Source organism: Corvus hawaiiensis, chromosome 3, assembly GCF_020740725.1.
Source record: "Corvus hawaiiensis isolate bCorHaw1 chromosome 3, bCorHaw1.pri.cur, whole genome shotgun sequence".
Classification (NCBI taxonomy): domain Eukaryota; kingdom Metazoa; phylum Chordata; class Aves; order Passeriformes; family Corvidae; genus Corvus; species Corvus hawaiiensis.
In genome coordinates this window covers 18,067,434-18,088,996 of record NC_063215.1, presented here as the reverse complement: position 1 = coordinate 18,088,996, position 21,563 = coordinate 18,067,434, and the positions used below count along the sequence as shown (strand labels likewise).

Here is a 21,563-nt window from a genome sequence, read left to right as displayed (position 1 = left end):
CTGAGGATGGAAACTCAAGCAACCATTAATTTCACAAATATTTGTTTTTATCCTGCAGATGCTTTTCCGTCTTTCATCCTTGAAAGTCCTCTAATTAGTCATGGAATGAACAACTAAGAATCAGAATATAGTCTGGGAGAGTTATTTATATGCCTTGAAATCCCCCCATAATGTTTTACATTGTTCTTTTCCTCCACAAATCAATTGATTTTTGGTGGCAATTTTACCTAATTAAGGTCTAAAAACCTTCTGTATAAGGATCTCAGTATCTCGTCTTAATTGCTTCTCTGCAAAAAATGGTTTAATGATTTCTCAGTACACGTATATTTCTTATTAAGATGCTTCTTTGCTCTCTATAGTGTTGTGCATGCAGCATTAATTGAAAGGTGAGTGGGCATTGTGCATTCACCAGAGATTATGTGGGTGGTCAACTACTTATTCGTTAAAAGGTTCTATTAGAAAGTAGAAGGACTAACACTGGAGGAAAGGGTAAACCCTGAAAGATGCACGCAGAACCAAATCATGGTATTTCTTTGCTTGTCACTATTTTTTTTCAGAACTAGCATCACAAGAGTTGGGAAGGCTTACTGTTACCTAAATGCAACTCCTGCATGAATTAGAGGGTTGCTGCAAAGGAAGCAGCACCATCAAGGAGAAACTGCAGAGAATGGTAATTATAGATGTCCTTGACTAATGGCTGGTGGTGAGATAAATGTCTTTTCCTTGTCTCATTCTGTGCATATACCTTTCTTCTGAAAGGGAACAGCTTTGCATGGCAACCAAGGGTTACAATGTGTTTTGCTTTTTGCAGCTGTAGGATCATTTTCATGATGCACATTTTCACTTGGAAATCCTGTGAAAGTACCAGGTTTTTGCTGATGGTTGGGGATGCGGATAGAAGAAAAACCTGCAAAATTGCTAGGACATTGCCAGTGAAGAGGGAGCTTTTAGCATCTAGTTGTTGCTTACTTTTTTCTCATACAGTCTCTGCAGATCTTTTGCAGATCAATATTTGAATTTTATATTAACAGATTTATGAGAATTCATTCTGTATGCTGCTCCAGCCAGCTTACAGAAGATTTGTGTTGCAGTTATAGTAAAGTCTCTACTAACTTTTAAGACCAGATTTTAAAGCAAAATAGGATTTTGAAAAGTTTTTTCTTGGTTTAGGTAGTTCATCCCTTCAGATACATAAAGGCTATCACCACAAAGGGTTTCAAATACTGATGCCTATTGTGATCCTCAGATTCCCAAGGGTACCTGAAAATCTGATCCTTAATTCCTCAAGAATAATATATGAAGCTGCCGCTGGCATTGTTACTTTGTATGTTCATAACCTTTATTAATAATATGGTAGCTCATTGTTTGCCTTCTTTAGGAATAGAGGCTCCTTGTGCATAATTTATTGTATAAATAAAGAATTGTGCTGTGTTTATTTTAGCCAACAGTTGTATGCAGCTGGACCTGTAATATAAGAAAGATATTTAAGCCTTTTTTCTTTCATTTAGTTGTTTTTTTTTCTTTAGGTGGAAAAAATATCAAGAAGTAAGTTTTGTCAATCCCTTCCTCTTTTAAAGCAATTAGACATGAAAATGCATGAAGAGGAGCTGAGACCATAGTTAAAGCCTGTCTGATGGGAGGGGGATTGCATCATAATTGCCTAAATGTGTATGTGTGAGCAACTGGGAAATATGAAAGGGTCAGCACTGTTTGAGATGTGATGAAATAGATTAATATGGGAATATATCAAAGCAGTGGATGCAGAGAAGAGCAGAGGGGAAAGGAAAAAGAACTACTAGAGCAGAGACCTTCAAAATACTGAAAAAAACCCTGGAAAACTGTGCATCTATGTTTTATAGTCACTCTGTTGTGTGTCTCCTTAATGGATTGTATTTAATGGACAGATGCGGCTGTTGACCAAGGCCAAAATACTTATGATATTTTTTCTAGTAAATAAAGTTCTTTCCCTTTAGGCTTTTTTTAAATTCCAGTTTTAATGAGGCCTCCCTTCACTGGTGCCAAGAAGTGCCTGATTTGCATGTGTAAATTCAAGACTAATATGAGTGAACTTTGTTAGATTTATTAATCTGTTGTTGCTTGTGAAGAATGTATTGCTTTTTTTTCCTTCTAGGATTATGTGTTATATGCTTAGATGACTTAAATACACAGGATTTTTGTGTCAACTCTGATTATGTGGTTTTGGACTATTTTAAATCAAGTATTAAAATTAATTTTATTTTAGGAGAATTTATAAGCTTCCATGTTTTTCCTTTTTTTTCTTTTTTTCCTTCTGGGCTTAAAAAAAAAAAAAGCAATGCAATTGTTTGTGTTCAATGAACACACAGTATTTTGACACTCTGTCTCTCAAAATAGCTATTCAAATTGGAATCCTGTAGAATTTTATAATTGCTCTGGACCTCTGAGTCATCTGCAGAAATAGTTTTAATGATCAATCGACCATAAAACTCATAACTTTTATTTGAGGTCCCTCAAGAACAAATTGATTCTGTGTTTCCATATGATTAAGGAAAATATCCTTCTAGTTAGGGATTTGCATTAAAAGGTAAAGAAATAGGGAAACGAGCAATTCTGATTTGGAAGGGTGAAACATCCTACACCAATAGTCCAATAAGATTATTAAAACTGAGTATATGATTAATTTTCAGTATACCCTTCATACAAGTTTTCAGAGCTTCCACCTGAGAAAGTGAGGGGTAAAGCAATTTCTTCCCTTACCTGCAATTCCCTCTTAGCACATGATTAAAGGCTTATACAAAGAGGCAGGAGAAAACTAATTAACTTGGTAACCATACAGTTTTACCCAACACTACTGATGCTGAAGCTGGAATATATGCATGTGTAACTTAGAAACAAATTTCACATTTTAGTATTAGTGGCAGGTGAGTTGCATTGGTAATTCCATCCACTGCAGCCTGTCTAAAATAACTGTATGCAGCTATTCATGCATGTAATTCAGCTACCTGATTCATTAACATTTAAACAGTCTGTTAGGCAATGACCATAAATTAGATGCCTTGCAGATCCTTGGCAAAAGTATGTTTAACAGCCATCGATACACTAAAGCCTTGTCAAGAAAAAATTACCTACATGCTATGCAGTAATAAACATGCATGTTTTGTGTTACTTCAGAGTGTGCCCTTTTAAGGATGGCATCTAATATCACTGGGGCCACAGAGAAATACTGTGATTGTATGGAAGGAGGGCAAACACACTGCACTTAGTTACAGGTAAATGCTAGTGGGACTATCTGTGTCTGGAAAGAGCCAATGATGTAGGGTCTAATCCAGAATACTTTTAAAGCAATAGAAATGTACCTATGCATGGAAGATAAAGGACTCTACAACTTCCCACTGAAGGGAGTTCCAGTCCCTTGAAACATGTTTTTAGCGCCGTTATGTTCCCCTGACACAGACCAGGGGATTGAGGAAGGAGCTGGGAACACCTCATCCTGTTTCATTCCCCAAGGGTTGAAATTCTCATTTCTTATCAGGCAATATAAGCTGTTTAGAATGTTATACTATGGCAGTTGGGGGTAGATGTTACTCCAAAGTCATTCATCTGGGGATCATTCTCCCTTCTGTCACAGCTCCTTCATGATTGTGCCTCTACCATTGTGTCGTACCTCACGCTTGGAACTCACCTTGGACAGGACCATCCCCATCACCTTCATCTTTCCTGGTAAATATGTTCAGTTCTGGCAATGAACCCTAGCACCAGGATGAAGGGTACACAACTGGGCTTGTATATGTTACAAAATCCTGCATATATGGGTTTGTCCTGTGCCATGAGAGCACGTGAAGGAGCTTAAGGACACAAAAATCTGATGAGATACTGATTAAGGTATGGCAGAGGGAGTCAGACCTGGTACCGATATTGTGTGCTGTAAAAGACCTTCAGACCAGCTACACTCAAAACCATCCTGAAGTGCTTTTTGAACAAGAATTGGCATAATTCAATTTCTTTCCAATGTGGATGATGAGGGAAAGGGACCAGGTCCTTATACAACAGGCTAATTTAAATCTTGATACATGAAAACAATAATATGAAGATTTTCCCATGTATATGCCCAGTGGGCTTTAATCACTAGATGCAGTAACTTGCACAGGCAATACTAGCTTAAAAGTAAAAATGGAGAAGAATAGAAGAAGAACTTTTGTCATTCCTGTGTAATATGTATGACTAGTTTTGGTGGCTTGCAGCCGACAACATAATCCCTGTACTTATATCATCAAGTCCTACTGTGGTTCCAGTTCTAGAAACTGTTTCTATGTGTTTCAGGGACCTAATTATGGTAACTGAAATGATGATTGTTTTGTTACAAATAACTTATTTGACTAGATTTTGGCCTGTTGGTGTATTGTTATCCCACAACAGAAATTTACCCAATTTTTTATCCCCAAAATTACTTGTGAACTACTGGCAGGTCTGGCGTTTGGGTTGTTTCTTTAATACTGGAAGAGGTTCCCACATAGTTTTCCCATGGTTGTGTTGGACAAGCTGAAGCTCACTTTTCCAAATGACTGAATCAACTTTGGCTCTGGAAAGTTGGTTTTAGTCCTGGTCATGCAATGCACTCCCATTTTGTGATGGCCAGCCAGCAGGTCAGTTATGGGCTAAATAAGCCAAGATCCTAGGGGCATTTCAAGTCAACATTTTTTAACTACTCAAAGAACAAGCCTGAAAAAGTGTGTTAGGAACCCACCTGAGTGGCAGATTAATGCTCTGTTCTAACCTCATTAATAGCTCAGTATACTGCTGATCATGAGGACAGACTGTTTCACAGGCCATATGCAAGACCATTTCTTTTTTCCTCAGGAAAGGCAGAACCAATAAAAATAAGAGTTCTTCACAACATTCAGCTGATCAAACCAATTGATTTTACTGATACCCAGAACAATATTTCCTGGCAGATTCTTTGGGAAAGTGAGGCTTTGTGGACTGATTTGAATATATATTTTAACACCCACATTTGGAGTTTACTACTCCCTTTAAAACAGAAACAATAACTAGACTCTGGAGAAGCCCTTATTGTGTTTTTTATAAACTTTTAGATGCCACAGATGTTTTAGCTGTGTTAAAAGTCTTAAGAATATTTCCACAGTGCTTTAATTCTTTACTACTACCATGAATTTTTATAGTTCTACTGTACTAAACTTTTTTGAGATGTTTAGTACAATTAAAAATTAAATAACTTTTTAAATTACTCTGATTATTGACTCTTATTGGACATTTCTATTGTCTTTTACACTAGAACTTTGTTTCATAAACAACTATACTATTTGGGGGGGAAATAAGCAGAAACAGAGACATGTTTGCAATAACTTTTTGTGAATTCTTTTCCTCTTTGCTTTCCTCTCTATTGTAATTAGAGTATCGATTAGAGCTGTATGACTAGTCCATTTCTAAGTGAACATAACCTGTTTTGACTCGTTAAATCAGAAATCAGGAAATGTTTTCTGATTTCTTTAGTATTTTGTACTCTTTAGAGAGTAACCTACAGAAAAAAAATTTGGTACTTCTGTGGACATAATGAATGCATGGGTGATATCTTCTCAATTTAAACTTCATCTCCTTTCCGACAACTGATGTAGTTCAGTGAATTCTGGATTAATCATTAGTGTTGGTTTTCACTGTTGATGAATACAACCCTTAAAAAGGGTAAACACTGGAATATATCTTTGAGAAGATAATTTTTCCAGATATTGTTAGATTTATTTTATATTAAATTTCAGTACCTTATTTATCATCAGAGACATGATCTCTGATATTTAAAAAACCTGTATTTTAAAAACCACTGCACTGCCATGGAATAGAGACACCCATCTGCAAACATCTTTTATTTTCTAGCTATTTTATATAGTTTTTCTAATTCTCTGAAGGATAATTGCATTTTTCATGTGTGCAAATAACTACTGATAGTTTTAGAACTGTTCCCATAAACAGTGCTTTCCTAGTAATGCTTTCAAATCTCTGAAATTAAACACATTTATTGCAAGAATAATTCTACCTAGGCACAAGCTAGCATATTTCCAGTGAAATAAGTGGAATTTTGCAAAAATGTATCAAGAAAATTGCTTCATAATTTACATTTCATAATGTTAATACAGATTCCTTTGTCATGAAATATTATCCAGTTTCTAAAATTATCACTCTTTCATGATGCAAAGCAAACATATTTTTCAGTTTATATTTAGATGTGGGAAAAGAAAGGCATAGATGGCTTATTTATTACTGAATGTTCTTGTTAACTCCTAACATATTACATTTGTTGTATCTATCATCATTATGTATAGAAATATATCATAATGGCCCCATTCTCCCATAAATAAAATATTCTTTAAGCTATTGAAAAAAAATCATATGAGAATAGAGTACAGATATTTGTTGGATATGAAGCTTGTTCTGTGGGAATGCTTGGCTTTTTGCCTCATCCAGCCTAACTTCCGCGTTCCTTGGAGATTTCCTTTTTAGTTTATTGCATTGACCCAGAAGGCCTACCTCTGTCTTTCCTAGATATTTCTGATTTTCTCATGTTTACCCCTTGAAAAATTACTGTGAGTTCAGTGTAGAGATGGAAGTTGTACTTTGAAGAATGGCAGCATCATCCTCAAAGCACTGTTGCATGTAGGGTTCTCTGAGCTCTCTGTGTTCTCAGGACCTGTAACGCTTACAGCTGTGAACACATCTGGACCTATAAGTATGACCATGTCAGCTGCTAGTAAGGAGCAGTCCTTCTACACATCTCTCTTCTATCTTTCGTGTTCAAGGGAATCTGGGAGTCAGTCCATGTTCATTTAACTCTGGGTTATGGGCCAATACAAACAACAAAACAGTGCCTATCAGGATTCTGCTGTGGTAGGAGAACAGCAAGAAATACGAGATCTGTGCAAGCAGTCTGTGCAAGTAAGAGTGTGTGTTAAATGCTAAAATCTGTATATGCAAATATGCAACACCTAAATTAGCAAATCAAGGTGTATTCAGTTCACACACTGAAATTAGGAAAGTTGCTGGCTTTTTTCCTTGCCTCCTCCCCCTTTTTTTAGCTTCAGATCTTTTCCAAATCTACAATAAATGATTTTGCACAATGTCTGAGTCTTAATCTGTTCCATTTAAATTATTTAGCATGCATTTATACAATACTGGAACATTTTATTTCAGGATATAACATTTATCATGGATTTTTTTTTTTCAAGAAGAAGCATATAACTCTCAAGATGAAGTTCTTTGTTACACAGTTTTTTCCATATTTAGCTTGTTAAATCAGGCATTAGTGGTTGTCTGTTATAGTAATACGGAGGCCCTGCATTATCGGACACCTTTGGGTTCTGTCAAAGCTCATGGCGTGCAGAGGAATCCTACACAGACTGTAAAAGCAAGGTCAGTGTGCTGGGTGTATTTGGCATTCACTACAGGAGAACCCAAGTAGTGTAGAACAGATGCTCTGAGTGAGAATGACAGCATATGTCTGCAAAGGTAAGGTTTCTTTTTGCCTTTAGGTATTTCTTGAGACATGGGAATTTATTGAAATGCCTATTGTTTCAAATGACTAATAGGGAGATCAGCTGCTATGGTGGAAACAAGACAAACACTGAAACAGATCAAAAAGGGGGCAGGTATATCTTTAGGAAAAAAAAAAGAAAAGCAAGTCATATTTTTTTAACAAAAAAGATGGAAACCAGTAATAGAACCTGACTGCTGTATCTGTGTAGCTCAAGGGAACCAAGGGACAGATGGGACTGAACTTGTCCCATACTGGTGAGCAAATCAAATCCTGGTGCATTTTCATCAACTGTCAGAAACAGACATATTTATTTGGGGCCAGGCAGGAAATTAGGCTATTAAGTTACAGCTTTTTCACAGAGCTCTTGTCATTCTCTTCTCCTACTCTACAGATGTTCTATCAAAGCAAGTCATTGTAACCATTTATCTCTCCAAACTTAAAATACCTTTTCCAGAGCTAATTTTTTCACTCAGTACTTGAGGTCTTTGTACTCTGTGTCTTGCTTCCCTGATCTTGTATGGATCTAAGATTAATTTGCACTAGCAAGGAGTTCAACAACAAAATCAATTTCAATTGGGTCAGGTGAGGTCACTCCCAGCTCAGCAGTGTGAGGAAAAAAAAGGATTATTTTCATTCTGGGAACACTACTACTTTAGTATGGAGGGAAAAAAATTGTCTATGAAAGGCCTTTACAATAATTTTCATAACATTGGAAACGATTAATTTTTTGTTTACTTTCTGCAACTTTAGTATAGTCATCTATATGCAAATAATTTGTGTTACAGAATGCTTTTGTATTCCTTAAGGGGAATGGAATAGAATTTGTTAGCTGACTAGTAGCATTTCACAAAAAACATGGCACTGTCAAACTGATACAGAAATACCTTTGATAGATCTTTTTATATCCTTGGCACATAGACAGTGTAAATTAAACATCAACATTCCCTCTGTCAGGTATTCCATGCACCATATCACAAACAGGCAGTTTTAATGGAAATTTAATTTACAGCTTAAAGAAAATATTTTAGAAAAAAAGAAGTTTAAATGTTTAAAATTTAATTCACAAGGAAACCCCAACCTCTTTACAGAATCTGTTCTTTAGTGTCTATTTTACCTAATAGCTTTGAAAGAAACCAAAAAAAAAGGAAGCAGCATCAGCTCAAATGCTTAATAAAGCATTAGTATTTAATATGCACTGGATCTTAATTATTTGTTCCATCAGAATGCGAGCTAAGAAAATGCGCATGTGTATGCCAGTTCATTCATACAGCATCAGATTTCCAGGTGAATTAGAGCTGCATGGTTCCTTTAGGACAGCTGTGCAAACTGGTGCTAACTAAAGACCTGGTCTACACAGGCTAAGAGGAAGGAAAAGTTGCTTAACTGAAATTGCTGGGCCATGTCCTTGTTTCTGCTATGTGCATCTTAAATTTTTGTATAATCTGCATTGAAGAGTAACAAATATGATCTTAGTATTTTTAAGTTAAAATCTGTATTCTGATGTCTGTGAAATAACATTGGATTTAAAGGTTCTATATACTTATGTCCAATAGAAAAAAAGGGGGTGAAGTGTGTTACAAAGATTACCTTATGGAAGTGCAATTGTCTTAAAAAATAAAAGGAAGGAATTGGAATAATTTCAATTGTGCTGTAGCAGTCCTGACTTCAGGTGTCGACCTTAATCAGTTTCATTATATGCAAAAAGATTCAGATTTTCTGGGTCAAATTTTCCCCCAGTGTATTTTCCCTGAATTCTGTGGAGTAACACCAACAATGGATGTGGCCTACTGATCTCAAATTTCTTCCATTTCCTTTTTGTGTGATCAAATAGATACTTCCCTTTCAAAATATCACTGATTTTTACTCAAATTATTGTATTTCAGAGAGCATTGAAAAAGAATCCCTAAATGTTGTGGTATTTGATAGCAACACATTTTAGGCTTTACACTTCCATAAGACTTAAATTTTCAAAGGGCTGAGTGAAAACTCCCTGCTTATTTTCTCACCACTCTGAACTAAGGGTAGTTCAGGATTATTATCTCAATATTACAGATGAAAAAATGGACACAAAGAGTGTAAAAGCTGGATCTGTACACGTAATTGCCAAATTGCCCTTTCAGGCTAAAATTGTTATTCCAATGGTTCATAATGCAAGATATTCCTAAGTTTCCACTGTAAAATTATATAGGTCTTTAAAGTAAAATCTTGCACCTACCTGCATTAGTGTGAACACTATGTAAGCATATAAAATTGAGGCAAATGTATATCACTACTTCCAGAGAACACTTCAGTTTATAGCTAGCTGTTGCCTAAGGGCTTCCTAAGAAAGCTTTAAATAGCCTTATAATATACTCTTATGAAGGTACTTTTTAAAAAATTATGTATTTTTATATAATTTACATTTTATATTATCTTCAAAATTTATAAAGTAAAATAATATAAAATTTATATAATTTATACAAAATGTAATTTTAGTTTTTGGCTGCACTGGATTTGCACACTAGCATTTGAATTACATATAGTTTAAGTGCTATCTTGAATTGTGCCATTTTTCCTTTGGTGATTAATACAAAGTCCATTTGAAGTTTGCTTTGGCTTAGATGCAGGAGATATCATTGCATCTCCCATTATAGTTAACAAAAAGGATCCTCAGATTTTATTAGCTGTTAGAGCACATCAACAAAGAAGTAGTTCACACAACAACCTTCTCAGGTAGGACACTGATAGTGGAAGTACTACAGGCTTTTTTATAAGAAAATAAAGACTTTTTAGGGGACTGCTTCGAGCTGAAAGCCAATGTTTAGTCTAGGTTCTGAAAATAATTGGACTGGAGTCTGATGAGCACGAAGACAGGAATGTAAAATGAAATTTCTGAATAAGTCAGGAGGCTGTTATGATAATCACAATTATTTGAGTGATGGGTGCACTTACATACCTGCTTTTTCACAGCAGAGACCTGTGTTAGAGACCGAAACTCAGTGAGATCTCTGGGTCTTGGCTTTACATTGGTGGAATGCAACTGGGTTAAATGAAGCTATTCCTTATGTGCAGTAGCAATCACAGATTAGGCTTCGTATTTTCCAGCAAGTCATGAAACTGTGGACTTGATTATTTGTGAGCAAAGTAGTACTTGGATGGACAAGCATGCTTACTAACAGCTGGGCTAAAATAGCTTAACACAGGTGAGATAAATTCCATTCTGCTCGCTTAATTCTTACTGTTTCAATTAATGTGTTATTTTTCTCACTCTGTCTCAACCCATTCTATTATTTCTCCTATTTGTATCACACTGCATCACTGAGCAGGCTACACAGCTATCAGTTTCTCTACTTGAAATGAGAACATTGCAAAAGATGATGGAGATGACTTCTTAATATTAAGCTGATAAAGCATATAAAGCTCTTTTGCACTAAATGGCCTGGAGAGTTCCTAATAACATCTGTAAATTTTTCAAGATATCAGGTCTACTAAAAATGTTGAATAAACAAGTCTCTATTAACTGTACACAATGTTCATGAATTAGTGTTTCCACATAGTGAAGAAATTTATGTTTCCATTGGAATACACTGGGAAAGTGACAACTATTTCTTTGGAATTAAATTGCTTAACCTAATCCACCAATTACCATTTGCAGAAGAAAGAATACATTTGTATTTTATTAAAAGATTTCTGCTCCCCGGCAGACATTTGTATTGCCAGAGTATTACTTTATCTTCAGAGTACAGGCTTATAAACTGGAGACAAAATCTCACAGAAGGATAACATGAAGACATGTTCAGGGGAATGATATGGTAAAATGGAACACATCTTGGGGGAAATGCCCTTTAGGGACAATTTTACTAAAATTTGACCCCAGGCACAGCAATAATGTAGACAGATTAATCTGCATGCAAGTAATCAAATCCATCTACAATAGTGTGAATTTAAGAAGAATTAAATGTCTGTAGATGTTTCTGCTGATGGGAATGATATCTATTCAGTTAGATTTGAAATCATAGCTTGTTTTTTAAGGATTAATGTTTTATGGTTGTTTAACAGGTACCATTTATAGTATTTCTTTCTCTACCTTCTCTTTATGTTTAATTTTGATTTTCAATTTAATTGACAAATTATTGCACTTTTTATTGACACTGTATTTTTCACCCACTCAAGCTACTTTTGCTTTAGTTTAACATCACTGAATTCTAAGGTCATAGAGCAAAACAATTCATGTCATAGATTTCTTGTTGCTATTACTCTAGCAATACTTTCACCTCACTTAACTTCAGTAGTCGTTAGAAATCTTATAAAGACACCAAAGTTAGAATTCCATTAGCTATTCTATTTTTTTTAATAGTATATTCTATTCTATTATTCTATTCTTGAATCCATGGAAAAAGATTGATGCATTCTACGAAATGTTAAACTCATTGATCTGAGTGGTTGGAATGAAATTTATGTATTTATACAAAGAGAATGAAAATGGAGAAAAAGGGGACATACTCTGGTTATGAATGATACAAAGTAAGAACTTGGGTGAAAAGTGGATACAGAGCTTATATGGACAAAAAATTACAAATGGTAATTTCAAAAAGGTAAAATATACAGTTTTTCGATTAAATATGTTAATATTTTAAGTTAAGGTGCTTTAAAACTTTTTTTTCTGGAGAAACAATGTAAGAAGCTGCCATAATTTAATGTTTGGGTTACTACCACTTTGGAATGTCAGAATTAGAGCTATCATTTCATACATAGTTGGTAATGAACACTTTTGCACACCCGGGACAATGAAATCATTACAAAATTGCTAAGATGAATGCAAAAATAATTATTGCTGGAAATTAGAGTGACGAATATCAATGAACTTTTAATGTACTTTTTAATCTTATATCTTATTATGTATGAAGAAAACTAGTGATGAGATCGGTAATAATCTCACATAAATATTATGAAATATGGGCACAAAATACTAATATTTGTTTAATTTTAGATGTAGAAATCATTTGGATGTAATCAAATTATTGATAAATCTTTTTTTCTGTCCATGTGTTTGAAATAGCCAGCTTTGAAAACAAATTTGGACAGAGGGATGTTTCTCTCCCTTCAAATATTGTGTTTTCTGAAGTTGAACTCAGACAGATGATTTCTGTTGATGTGAATGTCAATTCTTATCAATGATATTTAGTAGCATTTCCTTTGCTAAACTCTGACTCCAATCTCCCAATTGTGAATTCACCTCCTATTCGTCTGTTTCATGACACACCAATGGGCTTTGAATGACCTTCTTGGGATTCTTATCCTTACAAAGCACTTGGCAGACATCTCCTATGCTAATTTTCATCAAGTTCCATTTCTTTTCTTATCAGCTTCCATAAGTGTTCTTCTCAGCTGATCCATGAAATCTCAGTGCACCCAATGACACTTGATATATTATAGAGTATTAGAGTCAACCCCAGAGATCAAATCATTGTGATAGGCTAAACAAAGCATTTCAAAAATAACAATTGTTTAGCTGGAACCTTACTGGTAAGATCCAGTCAAAGAGACTGAAGATTTTCAATTGAGAGTACTGGTTTTAGTTTAACTAATTTAAATTTGTTATTTTTTTGTTCAAGTTAATGATGTCAAGATTATTATTGTGCATTGCTATCTTATTTTTACATTAAAGATATTAGATCTTTTCATCTTTGCATGTTGCTAATGAAAAATAGTTTTCTTGTAGGTATAAAATTAATGCAAAAGGACAAAGTAAAATGTATTTTGTCTTACGCTGGATTGTTTCCTAGAATAATTTTTTTATTTATGAAACATATAGAGATAGAACATATTAACTTGTCACATCTTTTTACCCTTCTAAGACTACTCAAATCAGCAGTTTAAAACATAATTATTATCATTTAGATTTTATAACCTTTGTTTCTCATTCACAGTTTTTTCTGGTTTGGCAAATAAAGAAAAACAAGCTTCTTCATTTCAGTATGCTTTGGATATTTGTGATTTTTGCTTTCTTTTTCTAATTCTTTCAGAAAAAAAATTCTTTTAATAATTTTATTCTGGGGTCAGAATTGGCCTTTTATTGACTCTTGAACCTTAAATGGTGAATTATATTCAGAAAAAAAAAAAAAAAAACAAAAACAACCCCAAATCTGGTTCTGGGCCCAGCTTGCTCCAGGTGGTACCCTAAACAAGCTTAATGTCTGGCTTAAGACAAGTCTGATATTCAGACTGTTTTGTTGACTTTCCCAGCTAGCTTGTCCACTCCTGCCAAAAATGTCTCCTCGCTGTTGCAGGACACCACGTGGATGTACTCAGTTTTCCCTTTTCCTCATTTTAATGAAAAGCTTCAGGGTCAGGGCCAGTTCCTACCAAGGATACAGCTAATTGTGAAGTATATAAAAGCAAATAAGAACTTATACAAACAACCATGTCCTTCCTAACTCTATTTCACATAAAGAAGATACAAGTCCAATGCTCTTGAGTGTTTGAAAAATGCCTAGTGCAAATCTTCCTAGAATTTCAAAGGACTGTTGTGTGATTGAGCTCTGAAAACCAGAGTAAAGCCTGATTACTGGAAAGGGAGGACAGAATCTTGTTTCCACCAGAAATTAATCCAGTGCAGCTCTCTACCCCTTCAGGAACAGGGGACTTTCATTGCAAAGTCATATGACTTCTTCTTTCCACCTTAGTTTTGCTTAATGAGGGGGCATTGGAATGAAAGGAAAAGGCAAACTATGCTGGGCCATCCTAGGCAGAGTCAGTGTTTCTGCAGCCTTAATTAACCATTAAATCATGACTCTGAGATATTTACATTACTCGATCTTCAGCTATCTGTCCCTATATGTTACAGGGGAGTAGTGATAAACAGAAGTCAGTACTGTCAGACCCAAATATTACACATAACATATTTAGCAGCCAATTTAAACTTCAGTCTTCTGGGCATATATAGTTCCCTCTGAACACAAAGAGTTATACCTAGCCTTAATATGGTTACATTTATACTGTGTTTCATTAAATAGTTCACTCTGCTTTTCCTACTAAAGGTCCTGAACTGGGACAGGCCTTTACTGCAGTCACATGAATAACTACAAACAATAAAGAAGAACATGGACTGTTAATTTACCAAGGAGGAGAAGAAAAGACTGTTAATGTGACAGCCTTAAGTGGATCCTGGAGTGCCCAGCTAAATGTGCCTCCTAAATTTCCACCTTTGTTTGCTATCCAAGGACTTTTACCTTTATGCTTTAGGCTAAGGCCTTGGTTCTGGAGCTGTGGGGATATTTCCTTGTCAAGATATGTGTTCAGAATTTATTAACAGTAAACCAGTATTGTTTCTTCCTCTTAAACATTCAACCTCTGATGCAGCCAAGTTCAGCTGTGTATATGAATTCACCATTTTCATAAACAGGAAACATTTCTGTTAAAAAGTTAATCTGCAAGGAAAAGACTGGAGCTTGTTCACTGTTATAGAGTTCAACTGAAGGCCAATAATCCAATATATGTGTGTTGGGGAAGTGAGAAGGGAGGATAAGGAGGTAGAAACCTATCTTTCCCTAGGAAAGAAATAAAAATAGCAGCAAATGTTATCATTTTCAGATTGTTACTAGCAATAGGGAGATGTGATCCAAATAACAAGTGAATGACTGCATACACTGGTGCAAGATAAAGACCACAGATAGGAATTTGATTAAGTATTATTATCAGTCAGCACACAGAGAATGGCAGCCAGCCAACAGAGCATACACTTTTCTGTCCCTCTCTGCCTCTGGCAGACTGCTTATGCAGGTTGTCATAAAGGTAACCTGGAGATAGGACTGCATGGCAGATAGCAGTCATCATTTTCTGCATTCAGGGTCTCCTTAAACATTACTCTCATTGCAGACACAAAATTTGTGTCTGGCAGCTTGAACTCTTCTGCTTTTTTGTTGGTTTATATTTTTAGATTTTGGATTATTACTATTCTTCCACATAAGTGTTGAGATTTATAGTTTGTGTAAACATATTCATATCTACCCTGTGACCTTTCTGCCACTAAAAAGAAAAATATTGATGTTGGAGTGAGAAAACACAAATTGTGCTTCTCCACTATCCTTTGTTTTTTATTATTTTACTTTTTATCTAAGTTTGTATTGGGAACAGAATTTTGAATTATTAATAGAATTTTAAATTATTCTTCATTCTTTCTCTGATGCAGGTGAAATGGGAAAGGGTAAAACACGTTGATGAATACACAAATCTGTGTTTCCTCCACTTTCCAATGCATATAATTGTATATACTCTAAAGGAGAAACAGAGATAGGAAGGACAGAGGCAAACTACATTCATCCTGGAGAAAGTGGATAGAGTACTATAGGCTTTGTTTTGGGATTATTAGTGCTACTTAGCTCTTGTATTTTGGTTAGATCCTGCCACCATAATATTTACTGGATATGTACAACAATGTCTGTAATCAAAGCATAAATTCCTATGAATCTGATGTATGAAAACTGGAAAGAGTGAGAACAAACTGAAACTGCGAGAACAAGCGTTGTGCAGACATTTGCTCAGAATATGGCCAGCTCCAGGAATTTAGGTCCACTCTCCATCTTGTTACAAAGCATCCTATGAACTACTACTGGACAGTGATGCAAATGAATGTTCTAAACTGACAAAATAACATCACCCAACTAACAATGATGATTCCCCTTTGAGAGAGATTCTTCCACTTACCTACTTAATGGAAATCAAATGCAATGTAGGGAGCTGTAAGAGGAATCTATTAAATTCTATTACATTACACAACTGAAATGTGTCTGATGTTTTTCCCCAAACTTCTGGTTGTACAGACACATGTATTGTGTGACCATCAATTCTTGCTTGAGTAATTCGAATTAAAAGGGTTTTCTTAATTTAGCCATGTATTCTTGAAAACAAAAATGGGAGAGCCAGTTTCAATCCATTTCTGAGCCTAGTTCTGGGTCATTGAATTGCACTTTTTTCATAGAAGATGGAAATGTGAAAAACAAGAAGACAAATTATTCGATTGTTTTAGCTGGATGCAGGTTAATTGGAGAGAGGCTTAGTTTTGACTGTGTTTGGCCTGTTCATTTCACAGAATCACAGGATGGGTCATGTTGGAAGGGACAAGAGTGGGTCATCTGGTCCAACCTCCCTGCTCAAGTTGTCCTAGACCACATTGCACACGATTGTGTCCAGACAGTTCTCCACAGCCTCTCTGGGCAATCTGTTCCAGTGCTTGGTCACCTGCACAGTAAAGAAGTTCTTCCTCATGTTCAGAGGGAAATTCCTGTACATCAATTTCTGCCCCTTGCCACAAAACAGAGCCTGGCTCCATCCTCTTGCCATCCCCCTTCAGATACTTATAGACATTGATGACATCCCATTTCTGTTGTCTCTTCTTGAGGCTGAAAGACCCAGCTCCCTCAGCCTTTTCTCATAAGGGAGATGCTCCAGTCCCTTAATTTTGTTTGTTGTCTTCCACTGGACCTACTCCAGGTGCTCCACGTCTCTCTTGCCCTGAGGAGCCCAGAACTGGACACAGCACTCCAGGTGAGGCCGCACCAGGGCTGAGTAGAAGGGCAGGATCACTCCCTGCAACCTGCTGGCAAAGCTCTTCCCAATGCACCCCAGGATACCTTTGGCCTTCTTGGTCTCAAGAACACACTGCTGGCTCATGGACAGCTTGTTGGCCACAAGAACACACTGCTGGCTCATGGACAGCTTGTTGGCCACCAGGATCCCCAGGTTCTTCTCTGAAGATCTGCTTCCCAACAGGTCAGCCCCAGCCTGTACAGGTCCGTGGGGTTATTCCTCCCCAGGTGCAGGACCCTTCATCAAGGTTCTTCTCTGCCCATCTCTCCAACCTTTCAAGGTCCTGGACACTCCTCACAGTTATTTGCCAATTAATACCTTACGTAGAAATTCTCTGTTTCAGGCACTAGGGGAAGCTTCTGAATAAGAAGATGCTGCTTATTTTCAGAAAAAATCCCATGTTGACTACACAGTCTGTGCTATTGCTATATTTTATGCAATTCTGATATATTCACAGATATCAATTTGGATTTCATCACTGAAAAAGCACAATGGAGGGCAACTCAGAAATCAGTGAGTCATCAAATGAATGTAGCTTAATAGTTTTTGTTTTCCCTTTGTTTCAGCCTAATGGGCACAAGTTTTGTTTAAGGGGATTTATCACTTCTGTCACAACATTTGTGATAGCTGTAGTATTCTTGGAGAAAATTTCATGTAGCTGTTGAAAGTGGTTCTGTTCCCTGAGACCTAACCACCAGCTTCTGGCACACAAGTTCTGCAAATAACACTCTTTGTAGTGTCTCAGAATGTTGCTCAGATGCTTTAAAAATTCTTTTAAAAAAGAGTCTGCAGCAGTTGTTTTAATTAGTAGGATTTGTAACTCCAAAAATTGTCCAGCGTGTGTAAATTTTACTTCTTCATCTTGCTATATGTGCATGTCATTCTGTTCTGGGTAATTAATCAGAGTTAAGTTGCTTCAGAGGATGGGAGGCAAGTTTCTTGGGACCTTGATGCATAATGTCTATGCATCATTACAGGGTTTTTTTTCCTTAAAATGTCATAAAATTTGACCCCATGGCAAGGTAGAAAAAGAACAAAAAAAGAAAAAAAAAATTAGCTGTCATGTCTTTGCTAAATATCAAGCTTGGTAAATGTATTGCACATTTCTAGAATCCTGCTCTTAGAATTGTAATTTATCAGCATTTCCTGCATTGTTCCAGAGATTTGTATTATACTGCTTTGAGTAACTTAATCATCCTTATATTTCACCCCCAATGGCTAAGTTCCAGTATTGAAAGGAAAAATCTGCAAAACTATCTCCCCCTCTTTCTTTTTTTGAGTCTTTCTGTGTATAAATAGATAGTATTTTTTAATATGGAGAAAGTTATTAAGTCATGATATTTTGATCAAGGAAAGGAATAAAACTGATGGAACCCTGAAGAAGATCAACAGGAAGAAAAGCCAGAAGCTTACTGAAACAGCAAGATGATTTGTGGTGGGTTCTGACAGTAGACCACAAAGGAGCTTTATAATACTTTCACTGCAAATTGACCTAATTCTCTGTCATAATCTACTTAGGCTGACGAGGTTTCCACCTATCTTCAGGCATAAAATGTAGTCATTCCTTTCTAGCTGATAATCAGCATGTGTATTACTCATTCCTGTTGCTTAAAGACAGTATTTTCAGAAACAGTCCTGCACTACACTAAAGTCATCAGTGATTCTGGAATAGCAAGAGAATAACTTCAGTCTTTGCTATGGGAGCTGTTTAACAAATCTAAAAATGTTAATCATGTTCAGGGCATTGTCACTTCCAGTGAACAGCGATTACTTTCAGTGACGTGCCCAGAAGCAATCTATTTAGTTTTCTTTTCATATAAAATTGGGAAATAATGAAGGTTTTATAAAATGAAACTTAATTCACCACAATAGGGACTTCAGATGTACCTGTTCCCACTACCAAGGGATGAAGTATAATTTAATAACAGTCTCTTTAGATTAGTTCTGTCTATTTGAATGTCACATTATTAACTGACTCCATGTCATAGTGTGTAGATTCCAGAGACTGCTGTTTCAGGCTTTTTCGTTTTTTTAAAAAGAATCCTACATTGATGGTTTGTAAACTACATTATTACAGTAACAAACCCATAGGATAAGAACAGCTAAAACGGTGATCCAAGCTTTTTGGCTGTCGTCCAAAGCACTAAGACTTAGTAGATTGCTAAAGCTGTCTAGCAATGCTGTGTTTTTCCTGCCATGATGACAGCTGCTGAGAGATTTTCTGTTATTATCTTACTATTTTTTTAAACAATAAAGTGTAATGATTTACTAGACTATAATGTGGTAGTAATGTGTGAATCACTGTGGCTCCATTTGTATACTCAGCAACATCTGTTTTACAGGTGTGAATATATGGATTTTGCTAATTAATACCTGGTGGTACAGTTTCTGAGTCAGGATATAAAGATGGAAATAGAGAAAAGTCCTTATCTATACGATGTTATTTCAGGTCCCTGAGAAATAAAAAGCAGGCATTGCATACTTGAATTATTTTTTATTGTTGTTTTCACTGGCTACTTCTTCGGTTTGTTTTATTTTATCATCTCCATAATATATCCCAGTACCTAGCCAGGAGATATTTTGCTGAGGAGGGTTGTAAAGAAGTAACTTTTAGTCATACATGACAGCAAAACTTTTTGGTTTTAAATAAAAATTTCAGTTTACAATCTCAAGGACATACTTAAGTACCATACTAATGAATTACCAGCTGAGTTCCTCTCTGTGTCCACATTCATGTTCTCATTCTGGGCAGTGTGCAGGACTTGGTGAGCCCCTCTAACCTCGCAGGCTAAGGCTGAGGACGAGAATCATTACCAGATCCAGCTCCTGAGTTGGAGCTGCAATCCAGACTTGCCATATATTTTTCATAGTCTGGCCCCCAGTGATCAGATGAGCCTCCCTTTCCTCATTTTGATACTCTAACTCCTTTGGTAAACAATGTTTAAGAAGCTTTAAAAACAGGAGTCTGGAGTTATAGAGAGGGATGAGGGAACTAAACATAGAAAATGGACAGAGAAAGAAACACTGTCTTAAATCCTTTCCTTGTGATTAAACTCCTTCATTCTCTTGAAGAAAATATATTAAAATTTCCCTTCCTTCCTTCCTTCCTTCCTTCCTTCCTTCCTTCCTTCCTTCCTTCCTTCCTTCCTTCCTTCCTTCCTTCCTCCTTTTTTTTCCCCTGTGCCTGTAGAACTTAATGGAGTTGCAGATTTTTATGGCATACCTTTGCAGAATGATTTAGAAAAGCCATACAGATCCACTAAAAAAAAATCTATGCCTTCTAAGTGGACTCCATTTAGTTATATAGGTTTAGTCTATATTCAATTCTGTGAAGCAATATCCTTCAGTTCACTATTTCTGATGCTATGAACAGCGACCTTACACCATAGACAGTATTTCTGGGATTTATAGATGTAAAGGTCTAAACTGGGAAAGCCATTGTCCAGAGAATCCCATATTTTACAGCTTCCAGAAGATTAGCCTGTCTGCATCACAGTGGATAAGGAAATTCAGTTGAAAAAGTCAAATTGATTTCTTCACACTGAGAATATGGATCATAGACTCACAAGACAATTAGTTTAGAAGGGGTCCCATGTGATCACAGAAACATAGAATGGTTTGGGCTGGAAGGGGCCTTTAAAGGTCATCTAGTCCAGCCCCCCTGAAATGTGCAGGGACAGTTTAAGTACCTCAGGTTTCCCAGAGCCCCAATCCAATCAGACCTTTAATGTCTCCAGGGATGGGGCATCTACCACCTCTCTGGAAAATGTGTTCCAGTATTTTACCACCTTCATTGTAAAAAACCTATTCCTAATATGTAATCTAAATTTACCTTCCTTCAGTTGAAACTTTTATCTCTTTTCCTGTTGCAACAGGCCCCACAAAATTCTCTGGCCCCATTTTTCTCACAGACCCCCTTTGGGTACTAGAAAGCTGCAGTTAGGTCCCCCTTACACTTTCTCTTCTCCAGGCTGAACAATCCCAGTTCTCTTAGCCTTTCCTCATCGGAGGAGAAATCTCTGTGGCCTCCTCTGGACCCCTCCAAGAGGTTGATATCCTTTCCGTCCCGGGGGGGACTGCAGAGCCTGACACAGTACTCTAGGTAGGGTCTCATGATAGCAGAGGTTCATAATCACCTTGTTTGGCTTTCTGGGATGTCCAACCCCTTCTCGAAGGAGGACTAACTTAAGGTCAGGCTCCCTGTGGCACCGTCCAGGTGAGTTTTGACTCTCTCTAAGGATAGAGAGGTAAAGCAACATGGACAACCTGTTCAAGTGTTTATCAGCTGTGAATTTTTTTTCCCTAGGCTCTGCACCATAGTAAAGGTAAAAGAAACATTTATTCTGGAAAAAAGCAACATAATTTATTATAAAAAATCAGTATTTGAGAATAGTAGATGAAACATATTTCTAGAATCTGGAGTCAAATAATTCTAAGTGTCATTTTACAAAGACGAGCTAGTAAAAAAAATTAC

The 21,563-nt window shown here is 36.3% G+C and overlaps 1 long non-coding RNA gene across 3 annotated transcripts in view; it reads left to right on the top strand.

Moving 5' to 3' along the window:
• The first annotated feature begins 471 nt into the window (after window positions 1-471).
• The window catches only part of LOC125324209, a 131,174-nt gene continuing 110,082 nt past the window's right edge, over window positions 472-21,563 (top strand). The window contains exons 1-2 of one of the 3 annotated variants that reach the window (XR_007202865.1): window positions 472-525; window positions 3,608-3,699. This is a non-coding gene — a long non-coding RNA (uncharacterized LOC125324209). The other 2 variants (XR_007202863.1, XR_007202864.1) reach the window with 2 other exon arrangements.